At 43.1% G+C, this 25935-nt stretch overlaps 1 protein-coding gene across 5 annotated transcripts in view; it reads right to left on the bottom strand.

Annotated features, from left to right (window-relative positions):
- lypd6b (LY6/PLAUR domain containing 6B) overlaps window positions 1-5851 on the bottom strand; it is a 196288-nt gene extending 190437 nt beyond the window's left edge. For 4 of the 5 annotated variants that reach the window (XM_078551387.1, XM_078551390.1, XM_078551386.1 and 1 more), the window contains exon 1: window positions 4958-5229. The gene's annotated coding sequence lies outside the window, so the exon portion shown is untranslated. Of the gene's footprint in view, window positions 1-4957; window positions 5230-5803 lie in introns of those variants that run through there. The other variant, XM_078551388.1, reaches the window with a different exon arrangement.
- Window positions 5852-25935: the final 20084 nt, after the last annotated feature.

The following is a 25935-nucleotide window of genomic DNA, read 5'->3' as shown; positions in this document are numbered from 1 at the left end:
AGGTAACAATTATCTTGAACAAGAGAAAACACAGGCATTTCCTCCCATCTTCAGTGGCACCAAATAACATCAAGTCAACAGCAATCAAGATGTTCAGGTCACCATCAACCAGAGGATTAATTGGATAAGCCATGTCAACACCGCAGCCACAACGTCAGGACAGGGACTGCATACTCACTTACCGATCCCTCAAAGCCGGTCCACCATAAAAAGGCTCATGTGATGGGATACTTACCCAGATGGGGTATTCCCAGAACTACTCAGCCCTAGTCCTTATCACATTGACCTGGACAGCTGAAACATTCCAGAAGCTCAGCAATATCCAGAGTAGTTCACTTGACTGTCACGGGAGTCAATATTCCCATCTCCCATTACTAAGATACTGAGGCTGCAGCATGTACAATTTAAAGGATGCACCACACCAAGGGTACTTTGAGAACTTCTCCCTCCACTGAATCTCTACCATGATGATGAAGTTGAAGAGCAGAAATGATGTGGGAACACTATTGCCTCCAACTTTTCCTCCATGCACACAATGTCCAAATTATTAGAGTAATTCTGTTCCTTCATCATCACTGGGTATTTTTCCTGAAATTCTGTACCTATCACTATTGTGGGAAGATCCCCAGCACAAGAATTGCAGTGGTTCAAGAGAAAACCCACTACCACCTTTTCAGGAAAACTAGGAATGGCAATAAATGCAGCCTTGCCAACATCGACAATTTCAGAAGAACATATAAGACAGTGAGTTGGATTGGAAAGAAGGGCTTTGAAAAGTTTCTTAAAGAGAGAAGTGGAGAGACAAAGAATGGGGCCAAGGTAGATGAAGGTTCTGCCACTAATGGTGGGATGAAGTGAGATGTGATGCACAGTCAAGTGAATCACCAGCCTTTTGTTCCATTCCCATTGCAGAATCAAATACTATGATTGCACTCTGCAGTGCCACCGCATGCTGAGCAGTAGCAACTGGTATCACAGGATGATGGACAAAGACCCAATCCCCTCAACTCAAAAAGGCAATCGTACTGCTAAAGGAAGCTGCCAGGGAAGTCACAATCAGATACGGTGTTGTTGCTAAATTGCCCACAAATGCATGCCAGCAAGACTGCATTTGAATTAGATCATCTATCCTGATCTCTCAGCTACAAGTGAATGCCCAGGGTAAGGTTTACCAATGGCAACTCACCAGAGATTATTTCTACTAAAAAATTACAGTAAGTTGATGTGCATATTGTCTTGGTTCCTACTTACAAGCAAATCACTCACTGCTGATGGAACTCTCATCTGTTGACTGCAGGTGACAAGGCACAGTACAAAAGATTTGTAGGACTCTCAGACTTTTCTAACATTTCTAGTATTTCTAACATTTGCCCTGTGGGCAAGTGTTCAATACATATTACATACCTGAATGTCAATTTTATTGTCTGGCTTATTGCCTGAAACTGTTCTCAATTTATAATCTCTCTCATTTATTGAATCCTATTCTTCAGATTCATGTTACACACCATGAAGGTACTATATCCTGGTAACAGAAACGGATAATGATGCTTCAACATTGAGATGTAATTAAGTAAGTTTGCATTCACTCAATTTTTCTAATCAAATTTTTAACAAAAGACGTTTAGTAACTGGGGTTATCACAGGAAGGCTGGAACAGTGGAATGGACAATCTTCCACTTTTGGTACCAAAGTCAACATCCCACACCCACAGGTCAAAGGAGTGCTGGCTATAAAGCATAGTACTACACCAACAATATGCCTGAACCCCATCTTATGAAAACCACATCTGCTTACATTAATGTGAGTTTTCCCCAATTTTGTGCACCAACTAATCCTCCTTACTGTCTCTCTCTGTGAGATTGTTAATTTGTATGAAATTTTGCATCATTTCGTAATGCAGGGCTGCATGCTGTAGGAACTGAGTTATGATTGCCTAAACCCAATCAATAAAGAAATTTTGCAAACAGCAGAGCAAAAAGCAGTTTTTATTCATCTGTGATGGATTCAAAGAACCCCTCAGGATCCCTTTCAAATGCACTTGATCAACATACAAAAGATGTTTTAATGCTGCATTTTAAACAGCTGGCATAATAAAGTTACACTCACATAGATGCATGTGGCCCTTACTGATCAGCAGTAACTCACCAATGGCACTTGCCCCATCTTAGTCATAAAATCATAGATGCAAGCCCCACTCCAGCAAATGAGCACATAATCTCGGTTCACACTCCAGTGTAGCACTGAGTGCTGCAATGTCACAGCTGTAGTTTTCAGATCAGATACTAAATCACAGCCCCGGTGTTGCGAAAGATGGGTCTGGCCATGTTGCCATGGAATGATCTAAGCAGTTGGACCATGCTGTACCACCTATCCCTCGTGGAAAAATTTATACAGAAAAACATCTTTGACCACAAGTCCAAAAGGCAATGGTCCGCATGTAACATCCTCGAGGCCTTGCAGGAAAAGGGGATGGTAGCTCATGTCAGATGGTTCCCTGAACAGACTGTCAGGGTAATTTGACAGAATGCCTCATCATCATAACTTTCAAACAAGCACCAAGACGTAGCTTGTCTGGTAGTAAGAAAGGTCCTCCCTGTCAGATCCTTGCTACATGGTTGGAGTCTCACGCACCCCCCCCATACGTTGCCCTCAAGGCGGCTGTGGTGGGGGAGGGACCATTGTTCACCTCCTTCTGGAATGTGCCTTTGAAAAGAAGGTCTGGAGAGAGATGCAGTGATTTTCGTTGGGGTTCATCCCCAGCATCTCTGTGACGCAGGACTCTGTCCTATATGGGCTATTCGCAGACACACACACCGAGATAAGCATCAACTGCAGCTGCAGAATCATCAACTCGGTGAAAGATGCCGTTTGGTCTGCCTGAAGCTTGCTGATCTTCCAGTGCAAAGGGCTGTCCTCAACCGAATGTTGCAGACTGGCACATTCCAAGGTCCAGGACTACGTGCTCAGGGACGCACTAAAGCTTGAGGCAGCCGCCACAGAGACACAGAGCGGTACAGTCACCGTCTAAGCCCTTTCAACCATAGTACACTGAGGGGCTGGGAAATTTGTAGAACCCTTCGGGCTGTATGCACAGAATGTACATTGTAAATATCAAGAATACTGAAATTGTATTGAGGCACCTCAGAGAGGAACATGCTGTATGGAGAAAAGTTGAATTATATTCCACTTTCTGTAATTTTTCAATTTGACCTTTTTTTTGCCCTCAGGCAAACTCCTTGGGCTATATACCTGACATGGCAAGAATACTGTAAATATGAAGAGAAATTGCAATTGTATAGAGGCACCTCAGAAAGGAACATGCTGTATGGAGACAAGTCGAATCTTGTTGCACTATCTGTAATTTTCTAGTTGAAATGTTTCATAATGCATTCATACAAATTTTATGAATAAAGTATATTTTTGAGTAAAAAAAGACTATAGAAGATCCATGGCACCATTTAAAGAACAGCAAAAAGGTTCTCCCAATGTCCTGGCCAATATTTATCCCTCAACCAACACCAGTAAACCTACTTATTGCTGTTTGTGGAACATTGATGTGCAAACATTGACTTCACATTACACTTGTACTTCACTCTGCGATATCCTAAGGATATGAAACATGCTCGTTATTTATTTTCCTTATTTAGGCGCATGAACGTGTGTGTTCAATGTGCCCTAAGCATGAAGCAATACCATGCAATTCATCATTCCCTCCATGGTCCAGGCACAATCTACCTTACCACAGGTTCAATCCAACTCACTGATCTCCCAAAGAAAGATTCAAGGTTTATTCTCATTTCCTCATCATCCTAAATCAGAATTATCTACCCACCTTCCACTTTATATCAATCCTTCCATCAACTGGCACCTTCCCCATTATATTTTTGTAGCAACTGAGCAAACACCTGTTTCAACATTTGGTTAACACTGATTATACTTAATCTTTCTTATGTTTTGCTCCTCGACCTTTTTACTAATCATTCATCCAACTTTTAAAAAAATTATTTGGTTGTCCCCTCAAACCTAATACAATCCAAGCATTCACCCCAGCTCTTTCATCACTAACTGAAACATAACTCTTCCAAGCTGGATCTAAAACATCAACCCCAGCACCAAGCCTCTGCAGAGCTCTTCCAACGTTAGGCATCCCAAGGCATTTGAGGAAGAAGCAGCTGGAACCAAAAAACAAAAAAAAACTTTCAGAAAGTTAAGGGAAGGCCAAGTCAAAAAGGTGGTTTCTGACGAAATTTGCCTTTGAAAGGAGACAGGGAGAGATAGGCATCCACTCCTCCGGCACATACAGTGTACAAAGAGAGGAAAAGTCCTTCCACTCTCAACATTGGGAGTTGATTTTTTCCAGTCCCGAGTTTAGAAACGGACCAGCCGATAGGAAGAAACGTTGGGGGAAGCTCAGAGCCGAAAAGCAACACAAAAATATCCGCCCAGGCCAAATCACCAAAGAAGTGACGGTGTGATCCGAAACGTTAACCTTGCTGACAGATCCGCTGTGTCTTCCCAGAGTTTTCTGTTTCTGTTCCTTATAATCCCTAAAATAGGTCGGAAAATCGGTTCAAATCCTGCAGGTGCTTACACTGGGCTGAGCACTGCCCAGTGCCAGTGCCAGCGCCAATGCCAGTGCCAGCGCCAGTGCTAGTGCCAGCGCCAGCACCCCTCCCCTTCCCAAACAACCACCGACTCTCAGGAGTTTTAAGACGGACGGAAATATGGCAGTCTGGCTAGAATTCGTGCCGAGCGCTAAAGAACAAACATTACCACAAAAAAGCTGTCTCCTTTACATACAGGAAACTTAAAACAAATATATATATATATACACATACATACATATGCAAGTTAATGCAATCGGATTTAATTTCGAGCCTAAAAATATAAATTCAATCCACTGCCTTGCCTTGTAAATACACATTGGCTGTAACGAGTCAAAGCAAACCTCACTTACCACGTTGAATGGTGATTGATCGATCCATGCACTTGAACAAAAATTGTATCACAAACGATCGTGACACCCCCCACCCCTTAAAAAAACACCTCGATTTCCCTCTAGGTTTAAAGTGGCTCTACATGCAGAGTAAAGGCGAAAGCTGATGTGCTCCGCGTCCCTTTGCTCCAACTGAAACAAAAGCTCCTCTAGACTTTAAAAAAAAAACCCTAAACTGACAGGTGAGGTTGTATCTGCCCAAACCCGTTGCTGTATTTGCATATTTAAGCACACAGGTCCAGAAGCTTGTGCTCCAGTCAACGTTCCCGCCCTGGGGACTGCCTGTTGTCCCTTCCTTCCATAGTCAATTTCAGGTTGATTTCTTGCACTGCACCTTTGAGCTCTCTCTCTCTCTGACACTATTAGGCACCTATGGGATTTGGGTAAACTTGTTTTGCGTGTTTATGTAGACCATTTTCATTCAGAGGTTTCAAGCTCCTTCCACTCTGCTGAAAGGAAGCAGAATGATCGTCTCCTGAACGGGTCGGACAAGTCAACATTCAGCACGATGCATTAGAAACCTGAAACAGAAAGGTAACAGAGCCGACGGCTCTACAAATTGGCGGAGCTCGGAGAGAGCATTGAACCTCCTTAAGAGGGCAGGGGTCCTAATTACCCTGGGTATCAAATTCGAAACTGTGCATTTTACAACACCGAAGTGGTTCATTCTGAACCAACCCGAAGCTGCTCAAAGCTAGCCGGGCTGTAAATCGGAAATGATCCACCTGGGGCTTGATTCTGGTTAACGTCCACGTCTGTGCATTTATTGTGGATCGTTTAAGCCATCAGGTGTAAAAGAAAACATACAATGATTCTGATCCGTGCCGACTGCAGTGTCTTGTTTCGAGGAGACCCTGGTGAATGTCGTTAAGACTGAGCGAAACCCCGCCCAATAGGAGGGAGCAATTCATAAAATGCGGAGAGAATTCAAGCAAGAGTTTTTAAACTTGGGTTGAATAGTACTTAAGCGGTCATCAGGTCCGCAGCACAGATCCAAAAAACAGACCTGAGCAGCGCGTTCTCTCTTTTTCACACACACACACACATACCGTTTGGGTACAGCACAGATGGAGAGAAGTGAGAAATGAATCAGTCAATATATATACTTGACCTCTAGTCTAGGCTGATCCTCTATCTCAATGCCATACTCCCGCTCTCTCTCTCCATACCCTTTAGAGTCTAGAAATCTATCTATTTTCTTCTGAAATATATTCAGCGATTTGGCCTCCACAGCCTTCTGTGGTAAAGAATTCCATAGGTTCAGCACCCTCTGAGTGAAGAAGTTTCCCCTCATCTCAGTCCGCAATGACCTACCTCATATCCTGAGATTGTGACCCCTTGTTCCAGACCCCCCAGCGAAAGGAGACATCGGGCGGAATCGTCCCAGATTTGCACTACGGGCGGTAACGAGTGGGTAAACTGTCTGTAATGGCGGCTTTTCACACCGTATCATCCTCAAACCAGCCGCATTAATTATGCATTCTCAGGTTACACACTGTTTCCATGGCGGGCGGGCTCCAATTCGCCTGCCACGCCATCACGCCAAGCACCATATTTAAAGTACAGCCGCGCTCTGCTTCCAGCCCAGGACTGCAGCAAAGAAGACATGGTCCTGAAAGGCAAGAAGACTGTGGCTCTTGAACGCCTTTTGGATGTCGTGGAGACCCGCTGTGATATTCCCTATCCCGACTCTAGCCACAGGAGGGGCAGCAACATTACCACTCCAGCTTGGTAGGCGATGGCGGTGCTGATCAGTGCCAACACTGCACAGAACAGGTTGGCCATCCAATGAGATAGAGGATGAATGATCTCTTCTGTGCAGCCAGGGTATGGCAACCATCTCATCACTCTAAACTCACACACTAAAGCCCATCACACATTCACTGGCATCTCATTCACTGCCAGACCAAGGGGACATCACCACTCATTCTCACACACAAATACCCTCACATGTCCATCTGGCCTCATCTCCTCTGGAGACTGCCTCCTCAGCCCTCACCATCTTGAGGCCAATTCCACAGATTAATATGTGCCCCCACACACACCCTGGGATACCTTCATTCTCCACTACAGCCCTTGCCCTGCAGCCTCTTCCCTTGCCTGAGGCCACTTCTCCCCCTTCCCCAAGCAAGACCTAGCCCTGCAGCCATTGAAAAGCCACCCACATGTAACTGATCTGGTATGTAGAGACCTACCCGTGAGCCTCCCAAAAAGTGATGTGGTGCTGTCTGTGAAAACTGGCGCTGATGACTGTGAGTGCTGACCAAGGCAAGATAGGCAAACAAACCATGACGTCCCAAGCGAAATGCAGCCCGCCAAATGCACACCTTGTATATGCTGTTGTGAAACACATGTTTTCCCACCGACGTGGGTGAATAATCCAGCTGGAGAGGAGGGAGGGGTGGTGGTGGAGCAGGTGAATGAATCCAGCAGGCTGGCCTTATAAAGATATGCAGATGTATTACAATGAGGTTCCCGAAGTCCGTTGGCAGGGAGCGCAGCCTGCCATTGGTGGGTGGAGCATACAATCGCAAACTGGTTTCACAACATTGTGAAACCAATTTTTGGCCTTCTCGCCATATTGTTTGCACATGCCACTGAACACGCATGACGCCAGCGGGCACAGAAAATCCCAGCCATCATCTCTGCATCCAGTCTGTCCATCCCTGTCAGAATTTTATACGTTTCAATGAGATCCCCTCTCAATCTTCTAAACTCCAGTGAATACAGGCCTAGTCGGCCCAACCTCTCCTCATACGACTATCCTGTATTCACAAGAATCAGTCTGGTGAACATTCACTGCACTCCCTCTATGGCAATTATAACCTTTCTTAGGTAAGGAGGCCAAAACTGCACATAATAATCAAGGTGTGGTCTCACCAAGGCCCTGTACAGCTGCAGTAAGACATCCTTGCTCCTGTACTCAAGTCCTCTCGCAATGAAGGCCAACATACTATTTGCCTTCTTAGCTGCTCACTGCACTTGCATGCTTGCTTTCAATGATTGATGTACGAGAACACCCAGGTCCCTTTGTACATCAACATTTCCCAATCTATCACCGTTTAATTAATACTCTGTCATTCTGTTTTTCCTACCCAAAGTGAATAACTTCACGCTTATCCACATTATACTGCATCTGCCATGTAGTTGCACACTCACTCAACTCATCTAAATCACATTGAAGCCTCTTAACATCCTCCTCACTACTCGCATTCCCACCAAGTTTCGTGTCATCATCCAAATCATTGATATATATTGTAAATAGCTGGGGACCAAGCACCAATCCCTGTGGTACTCCACTAGTCAGCGCCTACCACTCTGAAAAAGAGCCATTTATTCCTACTTCCTGTTTCCTGTCTGCTAACCAATTCTCAATCTATACCAATATATTACCCACAATTCCACGTGCTTTACTTTTGCACAATAATGTCTTACGTGAGACTTTATCAAAAGCTTTCTGGAAATCCAAATATACCACATCCAGTGGTTCTCCCTTATCTATTCTGCTAGTTATGTCCTCAAAAAAACTCCAGTAGGTTTGTCAAACATGATTTCCCTTTCATAAATCCATGTTGACTTTGTCTAATCCAGTTGATATTTTCTAAGTGTCTTGTTGTTATTCAATCTCCTATAGTTTAGCCATCATAGATATTCATGAGGTTAACTGGCTCTGCTTGAGTTGAGAGGTGGATGGAGAGAAAATGTTTTGAACCATTTGTGGGGGTTCTATCATGGAGAGTAGTGAGTTCATTGATGCTAGAGGTTGTTGAAAGCTTCACATATCTAGGCTCTTCAATCAAAAGCAATCCGTCACTTGATGCTGAAATCAGCACACACATCACAAAAGCTGCAGCTGTTATGTCCAAGCTGAGTAAGAGAGTGTGGAGCAACAACAGCCTGCCTGAGAATACCTAAGTGCAAGTCTGCCAAGCCTACAGCCACAACGCAGTCCTCTGTAGTGGTGAGACCTGGACAACGTATGCTGCGCAGGTGAAAAGCCTAAACAGTTTCCACCTTCACTGTCTCAGATGTATCCTTGTCATAAAAACAGAAAATGCTGGAAATATTCAGCAGGTCTGGCAGCATCTGTGGAGAGAGAAGCAGAGTTAACTTTTTGAGTTGAATATGACTCTTCAGAGTTCTGAAGAAGAAACATATTCAGCACAAAATGTTAACTCTGTTTCCTTGTTTCTCTCTCCAAAGACCTGCTAAGTATTTCCAGCACTTTTTTGTTTTTATTTCAGGTTTCCAACATTCACAGTATTTTGCTTTTATTTTAGTTCCTCAGTGTCTCTTGGCAGGACAAGGTCACCAACTCAGAGGTCCTGGAATGTGCTAATTCCATCAGCAATACACTCATTGCGAAGCCAGTGATGCCTGCGCTGGCTTGGCTAGATCCGTCAGATGGATGTCGGCCGTATTCTCAAAGGCTTTCTGTACGGTCAATGCACTATTAGGTCACAATCTCTTGGGTATGCATACATCTGCTACAAAAGGAGGCCTGTAAGTGAGATATGAAGATAGCAGACATTGACACTGACAGCGGTGATCCCTGGAGGCCAACTGTTTAGAAGCACATTGGAAGGTGTAAGAAGAAACGTAAAGCTCAGCTGGCTGAGAAGAGGGCCCAGAGAAAACAAAGGCTAGTGAATCGGGCCCCCTTCTCAATCCACTGTCTTCCACTGCAGCAAATGTGACAGAGACTGCCTTTCCAGAGAGGGGCTCCTGAGCTACACTTGGTGATACTTAACACAAAGTTGACCACCATGGCGCAAACCATCATCTTAGGAAGGCTGCCACTGTATGGTTTACTGAAGTGATCGGTGGGAATCAGTACATTCTGGGCTCTAATTTGAAATTTTCAACTGAATCACGGTCTCAACAGCTTTTTGGGGCCAGAGTGTTCAAAATTTCTACCCTTTGTGTGAAGAAGTGCTTTTGTCGACCCTGAACAGCCCAGATCCAATTTGAACCGGCCGCGCAAGTTCCAGGACTGGTCAAATTACAGTCCAGTTAGTCCAGTAGTAATTACAGAAGTGGTGTACTCTGTGAAGCCTGTGTGGCAGTAGTATCCCAAAGGTTGAGGCATTAGTTGGTGGCAAAAGAACTTTAAAAATTGGGGATGTGGAGGGGCACATACAATTCAGTGAAGCTGCTGCCAATACCATAGCTGATGCATCTTTTAGATCTTGATCGTTCCTTGCTGTGTACGTTTTTCAATTACACATCAAATACTTTGCGGGACTGGTCGTCTGCTGCATAGCATGAGAATCAATACTTACTAGTCTTGTTAAGTCTTGCTAACCTTGCTCACAGACAAGTCCTGTAAGTAAAGAAACATTTTTAGTTATTTTAATTAATAGTGAATTAACTAAATATATAAGGACCTATCATTAATGGCATTTGCCTGTAGATTTAATTTTCCTTTTAAATAATAATACTTCTAGTATCATGGCAACAGAATAAATTCATAATATTAATTTGTATCAATTCCCATTGGCATATTTGTGTCCTATTAAAAGTTGATGATGCTCTTCTGGGTTTGTAAATTTTTTGGTGATTAGCAATGAAGTATTTCAGGGAGAATTATGTCTCCCTAACATTGCAGTACTTTCACAATCAAAGTGCTACAATACCACACTAAACCACATTAAAGAAAAACAATTATTGAAAGCCACACCTTTACTGTATTAAATGTTTTTGGTTGTTATGGTGGAATGCACAAGGCATTTTCAAATTAAACCAACATGGATCTGTTCCAGGAAAGCATCATGTGAAACAGCTTTCATTTAATCACTTCTACAAACTATTGTGGTTGTCTCCTACATTACAACAGTGACTACACTTCAAAAAGGGTTTTGGAGACATGAGATCATGAAAGGCACTATATAAATGCAAGATCTTTCTTTCTAGAGAGTATTTAAAAATATCTTATTATTAAAATATCTTATTATTTAAAAATACCTTAAAATTACAATTAAGAATTTGCTGTCATATTTATTGTAGAGAGTTGGGTGACAATTAATATGATGTTCAAACTGTCTTTTTTAATAGTCATTTGGTAGTACAGAACTTGAGTATTGCTGAAAAAAGAGACATGTCTAAGCTTTTCGTCTTGCACTACTCAGGACACTGGCAAGAGAGTGCTTAGCACACTCTTCATATACATTATAAATTGTTACCGTCCCCTTATACTGGTATTCCTGCAAGTGTCCTGATGAGTGCAAGACAAAAAGCTTAGACATGTCTGTCTTTTCAGCAATACTCAAGTCTTTTTCAAATAGATTATATGAAGCTGGAAATATGTTAATTAGGGTACTGCATTCTTTTCATTTTTGCAGAATTACAATTTTGATGAGCCTGCATGAAACTTGTGATTAATTAGCTAGTAACTGCCTTGATTAAGGTTAAGTAGATCTGAAAATTAGCCTTCAAAATAACTTTTCAAAAGTTATTCAGCGCATTTAAACTGTTGTGAAACCTAAACATGTTCTTAGACTTGCTGCATCTGTTCCAATGCAATAAAAAGACTAGCTTAAAGCAGAATACTGCAGATGCTGGAAATCTGAAATTAAGACTGGAAAATGCTAGAACATTTGTAGAGAGAGGAAGGTAGCAGTAATATTACAGCTCGTTCCGTGGTGAAATGATTTTAGTGTAAAGATGTTATTTGCTTTAAGATCACTTTACCATGGAAATCAGAATAGATTCAAATAGGTGGGTGTCATCCAATTCAGATCAAAAACCTCACTTACATTTCACATGAGGCCACTAAAGTTACTTTTGCCTCAAAATTATATATCTTCATTTTTGTGGTGGCGCACATAGCAATGAGTTAGAACACCAACGATTCATTCCCACAGAGTAGGACAGATGTAACTTCACTCAGTTCTCAATCTGAGTAATTGGGGGTTACAGTGTCACTTTTTTGCAGAACAAAATCAGGGAGAGTCAAAACCAGGGGGTTGTGCAGAATCGTGCTGAATGGTACTTGATACCATTGGCTGCTGGCATACAGGGACTCAAAGAGAAACCTGTGAGCACTGAACTTTGCTTGTTACCATCCAAGTGTTAGTGAAAAAAAAATTCTTTATATTGCTGAGAAAATGAGAATTATGTCAGCTGTTCATTAATATTCTAATATCCAAAACCGGGAAAATAACACAGTAGGCCACCCCGAGCATTTCTAAATTTTAAAATTAAAATTGCTTTTGCACCACTTACAATTATAGCGCAACCTGTCTGACACTGAAGCAGTGCAAGACTACCTCCTGTAGGCAGTCTCATACGTAGGCCGCATTCAGAACTAATGCTAGTTTAGCTGCAGCCGAACTGTACATTTTGTGTCATTTAAACCATTTCACAGAAACCTAACGTGCGAAGGATAACTGCCCTATTATTGAAGGCAGGAAGGAATGGAGCTCATAGCAGCTGGAACACTGTATTGCGTCTCAACACTGTGACAACACCAAATATGTAGAGGCATATAAATATATAATTACAGTGTGATTCATGCTTGCTGCCACATGCTTGCTCATTCCAACTTTTAACTAAGTTGTTGTCAAACTGCCACAGCAGTTTTGATGCAAAACTGCAATATGCTATCAGGATAATTTTACAACTCAGGTTTCTATAAACTACCAAGAAAAATTCTATGCCTTAAAAAATCAATTAGAAATTCAGCAAGGGACTAAGTGATGTATAGTTCATATTTAGAGCAGTTTATGAAGCAGAACACTAATGAATGTAGGCTCCACTGAACTATTTTCATAAAAGACATCTTTGAAATCCAATACCTAAGAAGTTTTACCTGCAGTTTATCATCGCAGCTCAAAATCTCAAGCATCTACGGTGAGAATTGGGATACTCTGAGCACTGTCATCGATTTTACTAGTTCAGTGAATTGTAAGTTGCATTTAATTCAGTTCCTTACCATAACATAAAACCAAGATACGGAAGTAAGAAAATTTTTTTAAAATCGCTTATTCATGTTAACCCCGTTGTGCCTTTCAACCCTCTTGTAATCCTAAATCGTTCAATTTTAAGGGAGGTGTAGGAACAGAGAGCCCTAGGACATATGTACACACACAACTCTTTGAAGGTGGCAAGACAAGTTGAGAAAGTTGGTAAAAGGGCATATGGAATCCTTGGTTTTATAAGTAGAAGCACACAGCACAAAAGCAAGGAAGCTGCTAACCCTTTATAAAACATTGGTTAGGCTGAGTGAGAATATTGTGGCCAATATTGTGCCAAACCTTAGCAGGATGTCAAGGCATTAGCAAAGGTGCAGAAAAGATTAACTAGAAAGGTACCAGGGAAGAAGGACTTCACTTAAATGAAGAGAAACTGACGTTGTTCTCCTTACAGCATAAAAGCTGAAGAGGAAATTTGAGTAACATGTTCAAAATGATGAAGGGCCTTGATAGACTGAATAAGGAGAAGCTGTTTCCAGTGGCAAAAAGGTCAGTGTCCAGAAGACACAGATTTAAGGTGATTGTCAATAGAACCAGAGATGGCATGATGGACAAATTACTCATGCAGTAAATTGTGATGATCTGGACGCACCGCCTGAAAGGCAGTAAAAACAGATTCAGTAATAACTTCCAAAATAAAATTGGGTGAATACTTGGAAGGGATAGAACTTGCAGCACTCTGGGAAAAGAGCAGGAGAATAGGACCAACTGGAGAAGCTCTTTCAAAGGGCCAGCATAGGTATAACAAAAGCAAAAAAACTGCGGATGTTGGAAATCCGAAATAAATGATGGAAATACCAGCCGGCCTGGCACCATCTGTGGAGGGAGAAACAGAGTTAACGTTTTGAGTCCAGATGACTCTCCTTCAGAGCTTAACCCTAAATAAAGCCCTGTTATTACAGGTTCCTTCCCCTCTCCAGTCCAAGTGCCAATCAATGCAGTCTAATATCATATTAATGCAAAACTTAAGTGCATTCACACTGACTAAGAATCTGTCCTGAATCAATGGAGTGCCCACAATGCTCAGCTACCGCAGTCCAGCTGGGCAGTTCTCAAATAGCAGAGGTGAAATTAGAAGAATTTTCATTTACATCTCTATAGCACCTTTCATGATCTCAGGATATTTCTAATGTTCCTATTACCTATTAAGTACTTTTTGAAGTTGTAGGAAACATAGCAGACATTTGCGCACAGCAAGGCCCCACAAACAGCAATGTGACCATTACCAGCTGGTCTGTTTAAGTGATCTAGATAAATAAATATCGACCAGGTAGCTGGGGTGGGCTTCCATTCTCTTCATCAAAATACTGTTATGAGATCTCTTACATCCACCTGAGAAAGCAGGTGGGCCTCAGTTTAATATCTAATCCAAAAGGTGGCATCTCTGACAGTGTAGCACTCCCTCAGTACTGCACTGGGATGTCAGCCTAAATTTTGTGCTTAAGTCTCATGGTAAGGATGAACACCCATTTCAAGGATATTACTAGGACTAGCACAGTAAAGATAAAATCACATGCCACAATACACTGATACAAGTGTATGCACTATAATAGATTAAAGCAAGTGTATCACAAACCTTGAGCTCACAGCACATGCAGTTAGAGGAGATTGGGTGAAAGAGGATACTCATTCTGTGGTCTAACATGTGTCTCAGAATACATAGGAACAGAGGTAGGCCATTCAGCCCCAGCAGGCTGCTGCACCATTCAATTACAGTTTTGCATCAAACCACAACAGGGGATGGCAACACTTTGATTGCATCTTAGTTAAGGCTGGAATGAATAAACATTCAGCAGTAAGCATTAACTACACTGTTATCATGACTGATTTGTATCTCAACTCCATTTACTCCCTATTACCTAACAAAAATCTATCAATCACGGCCCTTAAAGCTCCAGTTGTCCTAGTAGCCACAGCATTTTGTGGGTGAGAGCTGTACTCTTGTTTCTATTCCCCCATCAAAAGGAAAAGTTTCTTTGAAACTATCCTATTCAACTTTTTTCAACATTTTAAACAACTCCATCCCTCAATCTTTGACACTCAAGGGACTATAAGCCAAATTTATGCAACCTGTCCTCATAATGTAACTCTCTTAAGTCCCTACATTTAGACAGCAACATATAGTTCACAAAGTACATAGAACCATAAAACCATAGAAGAGTTCCAGTGCAGAAAAAGGCCATTCAGCCCATCGTGTCTGCACTGGCCAAAAAGAGAAAAAAGAAACAGCTGCTTATTTTAATCTCACTTTCCGGCACTTGGTCCTTATCCTTGCAGGTTGTAGCACTTCAGATTCTGATCCGGTTACTTTTTAAATGAGTTGAGCATTTCATCCTCAACCACCAACTTAGGCAGTGAATCCCAGATGTCCTCCACCCTCTGGGTAAAAATGTTTTCCTTCATGTCCCCTCTAGTCCTTCTACCAATCACCTTAAATCTATGCCCCCTGATAATTGACTCATCAGCTAGGGGAAACAAGTCTTTCCTGTCTACCCTATCTAGGGCCCTCATAATTTTGTACATCTCAACTGGGTCACCCCATAGCCTCCTCTGTTCCAAGGAAAACAATCCTAGCCTGTCCAATCTCTCCTTATAGCTGCAATTTTCAAACCCTGGCAACATTCTTGTAAGTCTCCTCTGCACTCTCTCCAGAGCAATGATGTGCTTCCTGTAATGTGGTGACCAGAACTTTACACAAAAATCCAGCTGTGGCCTAACCAGCATTTTATACAGTTCCATCATTACATCCCTGCTTTTATATTCAATGCCCCGCCCAATAAAGGAAAGCATTCCATATGCTTTCTTGACCACCTTATCCACCTGTCCTGCCACCTGCAAGGACCTGTGGACATGCACTCCAAGGTTTCTCACTTCCTCAACCCCTCTCAATGACTTCCCGTATATTGAGTATTCTCTTGCTTTGTTTGAAATGCATCGCACTTTTCTGGATTGAATTCCATTTTTCATTTCTCCACCCACTCAACCAAACCATTGATGTCATTCTGGAGTCAACAGCTATCCTCTTCAATATCAGCTACATGGCTAATTTTTGTGTCATCTGCAAATTTCCCAAGCATGCCTCCCACATTTCAGTCTAAATCATTAACATATACAACAAACAGCAAGCGCCCCAACACTGAGCCCTGTGGAACACCATTGGAAACCATTTGCCATTCACAAAAACATCCATTGGCCATTACCCTTTGTTTCCTGTCACTGAGCCAATTTTGTATCCAACCTGTATCCCATGAGATCTCACTTTCCTGACCAGTCTGCTATGTGGGACCTTGTCAAATGCCTTACTGAAATCCATGTAGACAACATCCACCGCACTATCCCTCCTTGTTACCTCCTCAACAAATTCCATTATATTAGTAAGGCATGATCTTCCCCTATTAAAACCATGCTGACTATCCCCGAGCAATCCGTGCCTTTCTAAGTGACAGTTTATCTTGTCTCCCAGAATTGTTTCCAATAATTTTCCCACCACCAAAGTCAGGCTGACCGACCTATGATTTTCTGGCCTATCCCTCACACCCTTTTTAGATAATGGTACAACATTCACACATCTCCACCTCCAGGGATCTCGCCCGTATCTAGTGAGGATTGGAAAATGATCCTCAGAGCTTCTGCTATTTCCTCCCTGGCTTCCTTCAACAGCCTGGGATACAATCCATCTGGCCCTGGTGATTTATCCACCTTCAAGGATGCCAGTCCCTCCGGTACTTCCTCTCTCATTATGCTTATTGTATCTAATATTTCACACTCCTCCTCTTTAACTAGAATGTCTGCATCATCCCTTTCCTTAGTGAAGACAGAGACAAAATACTCATTGAGAACCCTGCCCGCATCTTCTGCATCAACCCCTAAGTTACCATGTACATCTCTGATTGGGCCTACCTTTTCCTTAGTTATTCTCTTGCTCTTAATGCACTGGTAAAACCTATTAAGATTTTCTTTGATTTTACCTGTCAATATTTTTTCGTATCCTTTCTTTGCTTTCCTAATTTCCATTTTTACTTCACCCCTGTACTTTCTATACTCCTCTAGGCTTTCTACAGCATTAAGTCTTTTGTGGTTGACAGGATCAGCTAAGCACTGCTGGACTTGATGCAACTATCAGCCAGGTAATACATATCCACTATCAGCACCAAGCCCGAGTTAACAACGGGTTAGTTCAGCTTCCTTCCACGTCACAGACTTAAAACAATATTTATTATCACCTTATTGTGAAGGCCATGTTAATCTCCTTATGGGGAATCTCTCAGCCAGCAGTTACAAGGGCAGGTGCCAGAGCAATCAGTATGAGATGAGTAAACCAAAATAAATTTTTAGTTTGAAAAGATAAGATGAAGGTTAAACGGAAATCATCTATGTCTTATATTCCTAGTCTATTATGCAATAACAACTTACTTCTAGCAAGTAGGAGTTTTATCTGGTGGGAATCATTTACAGAGCACAATACAGCTCTGAGGAGCAAAGACCAGTTGAATACAATGTACTGAACATCTGATTTTATTGGCATTACCAGCACTATTTCTCTGTATAGTTTGCACAATTAATTTTAAGCACTTTGCTGGCTGATTTTTTTTCCCTTTTCCTGAAGATAGTGATTCCTTGGTAGCATGCAATCCCACAGGTGCCCAGTAGCACTCTAGTAATACACTTTAGTGACTAATATTAACATGCCAGACCTGGGGTGGTTGCCAAAAGGATTTTTCACTGCCTGAAGGGAGGACATCACAACCAAATATCATTGTGACCCTCAGTTTATAAATAATGAAAGCAAAATACTGTGAATGCTGCAGATCTGAAATAAAAACAGAAAGTGCTGGAAAAACTCAGCAGGTCTGGCTCTATACATCTATAGAGAGAGAATCACAGAAACAGAGGGGAGAATTTTCTCTCTGTCGGACGGGCTGGTTGGGACTGGGCGCGGGTAGGCATGGAGCTGATCGGCTGTCCGCAGCAGCGGGACTGCAATGGCCGCCGGGTCCAATGGTGACCCGGCGGTCTGTTTAAAGAGCGCGCAGGCAGCCTTCCAAAGGCTGTCAACCATGGCCAGCAGGAGGGATCCCGAGAGCGCTGCTGGTGAGCAGGCCAGGCAGGAGGGCAGGCCGGCGGGGCACTGTGCCCTTCGCTTCTCAGACAAGTGCCTTGCTGCCCCCCTCGAGGAGGTGGCAGCACGGCGTGAGATCCTCGTGCTGAGAGACAGGAGGAGGAGGCCCCCCCCCCAGCCCACTGCATGACCAAACGTGCCTGGGAGGAGATGGCAGAAATTGTCAGCTCACACGATGTGGTGCTACGCACCAGAGTTCAGTGCCGCAAGCGCTTCAATGACCTATTGCGATCGGGAAGGGTGAGTGCCATGTTGGCATGGGTCACTTAACACAACAGTTAGGTTTCCCCCCCCCGGCCCCCCCCACCCCGCCCCCACCTCAACTCTGAATGTAGTTACTGCATCGAATCATTCACGATGGACCAGCATTTATTGCCTATGCTTAGTTCACCTGAGAGGGTGGTGCTGAGCCGGGTTCTGTATCTGCTGCATGTGGTAGACTTACATCCACAGAACTGTTCTGGGGGCGACCTCAAGGGTCTGCACCTAGGCGGAGTGCTGCGACTCTGAAACATGTCAAAGTCAGGCTACTGAATGACTAGGAGGGGAACTTCCTGGTGGCGGGGCACCCATCCATCTGCTGCCTTTGGCGTTCCATGTGGTTGTGCTTCCTTGCTTTGGAAGATCACACAGTGTGGGTGGCAAATATGATGGAGGCGGCATCTGGGCAAGGGGGTCAGCCCTGGCTGCTTAGTGTGAGTGTACAACTGCTCCAGGGTCACGATTCACATGAGCCCTGCAATGTTTCACTCAGGTGGGGGTGGCAGGGATACAATGGCAATCCAGGTACAGCGGGGACTAATCAATGCTCCTCTCTCCTTTACAGGAGAAGACTGCCCACAATAACACAGAGCAGATGCAGACTGGCGGTGGCCAGGCACAGTTGGCGATTATATCCAGATACGAGCAGGAGGCTCTGGAGCTGGAGAGGTGCCCTGCGCCTAGGTCCACCGGTAGTGGTGAGGCTGGGTTGCCAGGGGTAGGTAAGAGTGCCGTGCACTGAGATCACATGTCTGTCCTTGCAACCATTCCACTGTTGACTGTTTAGTGATGTAAGCTTCCAACATGGGTTTCCCATTGATTATGGAAGGAGAAGCGCATCCTAATCCAGGGTCCAGGCATGTCCATTGACATTGTCTCAACTTCAAGCAGTTAGGTTGAGATTCAAGATACACATGTAAGTGAGAGATGAACCAATCACATCGTTTTGAAAAACAAATGTAGAGTTCCTGCATTGAGTGACGTAGCAATTAAACGAGAGCTGTATTCAGTTGTGACGAAGTATCTTCTCTCCACTGCCCCCTCCCTCCTCATTGGCCACGATTTTCTGGTCGGTGAGCGAGGGGTGGGGCCTGCTCGCCAACGCGTAAAATAACGCGGGATGACGCCAGGCGGAACTCCCGACGTCACCACACCCCATTTAAATTTTCAGGTAGGCGGTGGCTCAGCAGAATCAGCTGTGCACCCGCCGACCTGTCAATGGCCAATTGAGGCCATTGACAGAGCCATTAAACTAATTAGTGGACCTGCCTGACCAATCTTAAAATTGGCGGGCAGGCCAGGAGCCCTGGCAGGAATTAGAAAAAGCATGAAACCTCATCCACGGGCGGGATGAGGTTTCATGGAGGTTTTAAAAAATTTAATTAAAGCGAATGTAAAAGTTATGGACATGTCCCAACTCATGTGACAGAGCCACATGAGGGGACATGTCGGGGAATTTTTTTCTCTATTCTTTAGATTTTTATTGTGAGGCCGATCTCCCTGAGACAGCGCTTAGCCTCAGGGAGATGAGTGCGCTCTTTCATGCGCATGTGTGAAAGAGCACACTCTTGGCTCAGAGAATCCCCCCCTGCCCGCACAGGGAGTGCATAGTGCTTCTGTGCAGACGTCACGCTGGGCAGGCCTTAATCGGCCCACCCATGTAAAATGGCGGCCCCAATAGGAGGCATGCTTCCGCGCGCCTGCTCTTAAATTCCCCCCCCAAAACGAGGGGGAAAATTCTGCCCATTAGCTGAACAGGAGTTAGTAATGTATAAAACCTTTCCTGTGCCATTCCTACTTATTGTTGAGATTGTTATTGGCAAGTCTACCTTTATTTTAGAAAGCCTACTTAACTACATTGATAATCAGCAACCCGCAGTAGTTGCATACTTCCTGCCGATGTGTGTATGACACTTTGTCATCCCAACTTATCATCAACGATATTGGTTAGCACTGGGTGAGTTTTGCATAGCAAATGGTTAGAGGTAGCTGGCAAAAGTCCATGACTATAATCAGTTGAAATTTTATCAATGTCGTTTCTGAGAGAGAGGAAAGAGTGGTGCTGAGACAAATAATTTTGAATTCCAGAAAGTAAATAATGATGGTGAAGGAAATGGTGTAGGGAAGGGAAAATATATTTACTTTCAAAGTTAAGTAAAATGAGTGGGCTGCATTTGGGTCTCTTAATGTTAAGCTAAAAGAGCATCAGAGAAACTAAGCTTTAAAATAGTTCCCATTTAAAATGAATTAATTGAACAGAATGTTATCTCATGCAGTAAATGTCCAGCTAAAGTATTCTATTAAAAAAATTGCATTCCTGATTCAACATAAGGCTATAAAAGGATATGAGATACAAAATTTGTCACAAGGCTAAATTTAGGAAGAGCCTGAGTAGATTCTGTTCAAGGAACGAAACTAAAAGGGTGAAGACAGATAAGTGGAGTACCTTTTTTATGTTTTTATAGCAAAAGGATATCTGATCTGCCACATGCAAGGAAAAGAAAATCCCTACTGAGTTTCCTTTAACAACTCTCAGAATAGGCTGTGCAGACTTCACTCCACTGCACAGAAACAACATAATTATGCTTCCGATAGAAAGAGATCTGGGGACAATAAGCAATGGAAACAAGCAACCAGAGGTACGTTTAAAGTATAATATAATTCACTTGTCAACCAGGAAAGAGGGGTGGTCACTGGGGTTTATCCTGCAATGAACATGATTATTCCATCTCCCTCTATTTTTATTCCTCCGCTCACGTTGCTGATTCCCATTAGCATATGGTGCCATGGAAGATGTTGCATTTTCTTCCCCTGCAAAGGATGCCTTCATTTTACATTTCAAGGAGAGATATTCTTTGCTCTCGATATGAAGTGGCCTTTTAGATACTTATCTGAAAACTGAAGGGAGCCGTGGCACAGCAAGAGTTTCAAGCCTTTGAAACTGGAATGTCTTGCCTGTTTTTTCCTTCTGTGAATATATGCCTTTAGATGACTTACAATTCAAGAATTGCAATTTCCCCCACCCCCCCCACCGAGTCAAAACTATATTTTTGTGGATCTGAGCTGCTGGATTTTTGTACATGGTCAGGAAAACATCTGTTTAAAATTTATCAAATCTCTTCATGTAGTCTTGAAAATGTCCATCAAATTGCCCTTTGGTCTTCTCTTCCCAAGGACCAAGTTACATAATTGCTCTCCATAATTGACTCCTTAAAAGCTCTAAAAGCTCTAAAAGCTCATGCCTGAATTCCTTTCAATAACATAGCATCTCTTTTTGAAGAACAGGGGCCAAAATTGGTGCTGATCTAAAAGTGCTCTCTCCTGGTCACCTCAATTTTTAATGCCTTAGGGCTTAACATTTTCTTTGGTTCCTTTACAATCTGATGACACCCAGCAAGATCACTCCAAAAAGAATCTTGCACGACAATTATTACAACCTTTGATCGTTGGCTTTCACTGGCTTCTCAGCAGCCCCTACATCAAGTCATACATTTCACAGTAATGTAGGGATGTAGCCACAATCAAATTCAGTTGGCCAAGTGTTATCAAAACCAAAAAGATCCAGTGGGCCTTGCAAGGAGACCTGATATCAGAGTTGAAGACATTCAGTTGTGATCAGCATGTATTCTGTAGAGGCAAGGAGCCAATCAGCCTGGTGATCAGCCCATGTATTTGCCCACTGGATGAAACTGCTGATTAGTGAAGTTGTTATGGCTGGTTCGTAATACACCCTCGAGACTTGCAGGCACCTATTCCAATAAGATACACAAAAGGATTGAGAACTGTGGGGGTCGGGGTTTGTGTGGTGTAAACTGCAATAATACCACTGGTGGTGGGAAGTGGGAACTGGCTCCAAAAAACTTGGAGCACAAGAATGACTGGTGCCAGCCTCTACATTCAATAGAAGAGGAACAAATACATTTGGTGAAGGACGCTTCTTGGTCTGCCTGAAACTTGTTGGCCTTCCAATTCAAAAGAGTTAGTCACAACTGAGCGTTGCAGACTGGCACATTCCAAGTCCAGGACTCCGTGCTGGGGGATGCACTAAAGCTTGGAGCAGGAGCCACAGAGCACAATGAGGAAAGGCAATAGTACACTGAGGGGCTGGAAGCTGTGGAGAACCCCTCGGGCTGTATGCCTGACATGGAATGTATATTGTAAATATCAAGCAATATTGCAATTGTATTGAGGCAGCTCAAAGTGAAGCATGCTGTGGAAAAAAGTTGAATTTTATTGCACTTTCTGTAATGTTCAATTTGAAATGTTTTGGAATATACTTTTACAAATTTTATGAGTAAAGTATATTTTTGGGGGAAAAAAACAAGACAGAAGCAGCAGTTTGATCAACTGGCTGACTATATTCAATTATGGGCTGATAAGCCCATCTAGTGGCAATGTTACTGTTCTAGTAATCCAGAGGCCCAGGTTAATGCTCTGGGGTCACGGGTTCAATACCCATCACAGCAATTGGAATTTACATTCAATTAATAGATCTGGAATTGACAGCTATTCTCAGTCATGGTGACCATTAACCTATCATCAATGGTTGTAAAACCCATCTGATTCACTAGTGTGCTTTAGGGAAGGAAATCTGCCATCCTTACCTGGTCTGGCCTACATGTGACTCCAGACCCACAGCAATGTGTTTGACTCTTAACGGCCCTCCGAAATGGCCTAGCAAGTGACTCAGTTCAAGGGCAATTCAGGACGGGCAACAAATGCTGGTCTTGCCAGGGATGCCCACATCCCATGAAAGAATAAAAAAAACCTGGTGTAATTGTAAGTAAGGGGAACTTTCAGTCACAATATTGTAAGCTACTCATCCTATGGGCTGAATAATATGGTCGTGTGCTGAAGGCGGGAATGGAACCAGATGTCGGCAGAGTTCCAACTTCCAGGCCTGCCATCGGAACACACCTGATAATACAGCAATTGCCATGAATTAGGGGCAAGGGTGGATTATTGACTGTCATCCCTCCCAATGAGTGCTGGAGGGTGGGATGTGCAATCTCTGAGGCTGCTAACCATGAGCCAGAACAAAGTAACAGCTAGCACTTTAAGGGCCCCCTGGCATGGGACAGTGTCAGGTGACCCATCGGATGATCAATCCAGTGCATCTACTGTACATAGTGAAGATTTGTGCATTTATGTAAACCGAAAGAACAGCACTTCATCTTCCAAATAGGCACTTTACAGCGTTCTGGACTTAACATTGTGTTCGTAACTTCAGACCATGAACTTTGCCCTCCATTTTGAATTTTTTTCCCAACCCCCCCCCTCTACAGGGCCAGTCTGTAACTTGTTCTTATGTTTTGCTTCCAGAGAGTGCTGATCCTTTTTCCGCTAGTAACAAATTCTGCTATCTCACCTTTTTGCCACTATTAGCACCTGCCTTAGCCTTTAATATTATAATTTACCATTCTCTTTGTCTTGTGTCTGTCTCTCCTGAGCTTCCACCTATCCCTCACCTTCTATTTTTCTCCACCTGCTCCACCCCCTCTCTTCAACAGAATGAAACCCATTACATTTCTACCTCTCTTCAGCTTTGCAGAAGTCATATGGACCCAAAACGTTAACTCTGTTTCTTTCTCCACAGATGCTACGAGACCTGCTGAGTCTTTCCAGCGTTTCATGTTTTTATTGGAAATTTTAGCTAATCTCTGCCAATCATGTCAACCTTCATGGGCGGCGGAAGTTGTAAAACTCAGCAAGCCTCCCAACTTTTCGCATTGAGGAGTTGTGTATTTATTACATTTTTCCATGCATAGATGTCTGCACCATTGGAGCGAGGGGAGAGGCGTTCTAGAAGGGACAGAGCTACCCCCAGATTGAGTGAGGCTGCCCTTGGTTCCCACCTGCGTGCATGAGAGACGTGATCAGTTCATGCCGACACTGGGAAGGAAGCCGAGGCAGACTCGTGCTGCGTGGAAGGAAATGGCCGAAGAGCTCAACAGCGTTGATGTGGTGATGAGAACCTGGTCCCAGTGTTACAATGGTCAGTTGCAGGTGGCTAGATATTTGCCTGTATTCCCTTGGGCGGCATAAGATCATCTGCACCTCTGCTGAGGGTTTTTGGGTTCCTCCTGACCCTCTGGGTCTGGCACAACTCTGTCCCCTTCCTGAGGAACGACAGCATCCTGAGCCTCCCTATGTTCCCTTCTTCCTCTCACTCTTCTCCTCCTCTAATCCTTATCTCCTCCTCACTAGAGGTTGTGCCTCCAACTGAGACATCTGCCTGAGACACTTTTCACCCCTCACCCCTGGTGTAATGGGCAGGAAAATATTCTATCAGAAGAGCCCTCTGAATCAGAGGAGAGTTCTCCTCAGGGAACATGTCCAAGGGGTTCCTCTGTCCACTCAAATGAGCAGCCCCTGCAGTCACTCGAGATTGAACTGCAAAGCCGAGAGACCTTGGTCTCAGTTGCAGTTTCAAAACCCGCCCAAACATGCTTGCCCTTTGAAAAAAACAGATTCCCACCGACCATAAATCTTGTCCTGGAGGCGTGTTATTGCCTTTGGACTGTATGATTGCAGCGAGATGGGTAGTTAATTAGCTGAATTGCCTTTTAAATTGCCATTTAATTATGCAGGTGGGTTCTCGACTTTTTGACCTGCCCAAGTATCGTATTATCAGAAACCGGCCTGACAACGTTGTAAATGGCGCCCGATGTCATCATGCCCCATAATACGCTCCGCAAAGCAGGAAACGCTCCTGATCTCAGAGCGTAAAATTCAGCCCTATGTCTGAATGCTAAAATTCAAATAATAAATTGACTTTACAATCTATCTAGAATCATGGTCAATTTTGTAATCTTAGAGTAAAATAACTTGTAAAAAGGACTGAGGATAGATTTATCTTACAGTCCAGAGGGAAAACAGAGGCTGCAGCAGATCAAAATGCTTAACAGTTTCATGGCTGTTTTTCCTATTCCAATGTAATAGCTGCAGCCTGAGTGTTAGTCACCAATAAAATGCACCGTGTTATAAGATATCTTCAGGTTTTATTACCATTTCAAAGAAAGAAATTGAATGTTGGTGGGGTTTAAATCAACTTTATTTCAGCACTTTCATTAACCAATTCAAGTAAATTATACATCATGCAAGTAATTTCATAGCAGATTCTTACACCTTACAGGACAGTAATTTCAGTGAAATTTTAAAGACTGCCCTCAAACTGGATCATATTTTAAATACCTCGCAGTGTTCATTTGCTGTATGCTGACCATGAATATTCATTTTTATACCATTTGAACAAAATAATTGTATAGGCTTTTTTTAATAAATATAGGTTGACCTAAAATGAACATATTTAAAGACTACTGTACACACAGCCAGCTAAGAGAAACACTTCTGCAATACAGATACACAAGGTAGACACAAACTACAGAGAGCCTTACATCCCAACATCTATCAGGTCATAAGATACCTCAATACATCCCAGAGACAGACAATGGACATTGAACAACATGATGATTTTTTTCCCCCAACTCTTGTTAGTCATCTGGCAGGCACACCACATTAATACAGTGTATGGATTCATTGTTCCTTAGATACACAGGCTAAACACACAGTTGGAACTAACCCTT

This window comes from Cetorhinus maximus, chromosome 11, assembly GCF_964194155.1.
Source record: "Cetorhinus maximus chromosome 11, sCetMax3.hap1.1, whole genome shotgun sequence".
Classification (NCBI taxonomy): Eukaryota; Metazoa; Chordata; class Chondrichthyes; order Lamniformes; family Cetorhinidae; genus Cetorhinus; species Cetorhinus maximus.
The sequence above is the reverse complement of the archived record's forward strand: the minus strand, read 5'-3'. Positions and strand labels throughout refer to the sequence as shown.